Genomic DNA, 1,965 nt, shown 5'->3' on the forward strand with positions numbered 1-1,965 from the left:
GCTTTGATAAACAGCTCGTGCTTTCTTCAACCAAATTACATCAGGACAGTGAAAGCCCTACAAACTATTGCATGTTTAGGCCTTGACAGATGCATTGCTCTGAGAGCCTTGGAGATGGAAACTTTTCCCCCACTGGGACAAATGTGCACCCGGAGGTGTACTGTATAACTCAAGCAGGTTGCCTCTCCTTTCCTCATTTATTTCACTTTGAAACTGTTTGTGAAATGGGCTAGGCCCTCCATCCGACTAGTTTTTGAGAAATCACTGAATCTCTTGCTCATGTTCTACCTCTAGGAATCTCCCAGCACCCCTTATGCTTCTCTCCTTCAGGATGCTCAGTGATGAGTTATGAAGTGAGAGAGGATAAACTGCTGTCTTGCTAACGCAAGAGAAGCCTACAAGTCAGTGGCAGCCTCTGCCAATATGCAGCCTTCAAAAACAAACAAACAAACAAAAAACAGGGAAGAAAAAAGAATGAAATATGAATAAATGTGGAAATCATTTTCTGTAAGAGATTATTCCTATTCTGAAATATTCAATCAGTCAGTTATCTCTTGAGGTAAGAGAGTAAATCCAAGCAGACTTGCACTCATTCCCTCTGCAAGAATTCCAGGTGGAATGGTTGGCTTATAGAGGATTTTTGTTAGCTGTGTATCACATTTTGCTCATCCTGTGAAATAGCCATCAGTTTGACAACCCTATCCTTTTCTGAGATTCCTTCTTTCAAGAAAAGCTAACTGTCAAACTGGCACCTTTAGAAAGCTCTGAAAACCAACAAATTATATATGTCTCTATCAGAAGCTCCATGAAGCCTGTCACTAAAACGATTTGATGTGTTAATTTTTGGAGGAGTGAAATGGAGTCTTCCCTCCATTCTTATGCTGAGGGTACCAGTGGGTGCCAGTCATCTGGCCAGTGTTTTCTTAGAGCAGTACCATTGCATGCTTTCTGAAATACCTTATTTGCTAATATCTCACTGCCCTTGAATGCATGACTGATCTTTGATGGGCACTTAGGAGTCCTGTTTCCATACGGATTTCTACCACCAACTGACTCGTACCTACAACCTTACTTTTTCACCTCTGTAAAGAGAAGCATTCCACCTGAGTTGAACATAACTGATATCTCTCCAGTCTTTGACAGACCATGAAACTCACAGTCTATTATTTTGACACAAGTAATTTGGATGTCTTATCTACTTAGCCTCTGAATTTCACTGAACATATAGAAATTCAGTATCCTTGCAACTCCTAACCTCCCAAAATTTGCAGGTGATTTAGCAATGAAACTAAGAATAGAAAGTGTTAGGAAGATGAGGGGCCTGGCAGACAGGAGAAAGATTGAATTGAATGCATTTATTTAAAGAATATTTCTCATCTATAAGTCTAGTGTATTTTTGTATAATTACACATGCATAAGTTGAATTTTGGAAAGCTATCTTCAGGTTAGACTATACAAATTTAATCCACAAAACTATATCAAATAACACCATTTGTTGATTCATTCCTTCAGGAAGAGAAACACCTCACTTGTTGTAGAACACCATATCATACAACAGTAGGATTGGAAACAAACATATTGTCAAATACTAGTCAGTTTGTCCAAATTTCTTTCCTCTCCAAATCGACACACAGCTATTTCAATACAAGCAATTTGCCAAAATAAATCTTTATTGATTGATTCCCTTTATAATCTGTGGTTTATACCTCTTATTCGTGGGTGACCGATGTTATAGAGTGGCTTCCAATTTCAGTAGAATTTTGTTTAGTAAAAAGAAACAAATGCTAAGAGCTAACAGACTCTAGGTGAAAAAGCTAAAGTTTATATTTTGATTCTTAACATTTAAAAATATACATACTTCTAGAAAGCCACCATCAAGGTGTTTACTGTGAAATCCATAATGACCACAGTCATCACCTTTCAAATGATGGGTTTGGTTATTTTATAGAATGGTTTTTACCTTAG

The sequence above is a fragment of the Coturnix japonica genome, chromosome 1 (genome assembly GCF_001577835.2).
Source record: "Coturnix japonica isolate 7356 chromosome 1, Coturnix japonica 2.1, whole genome shotgun sequence".
NCBI classification, from domain to species: domain Eukaryota; kingdom Metazoa; phylum Chordata; class Aves; order Galliformes; family Phasianidae; genus Coturnix; species Coturnix japonica.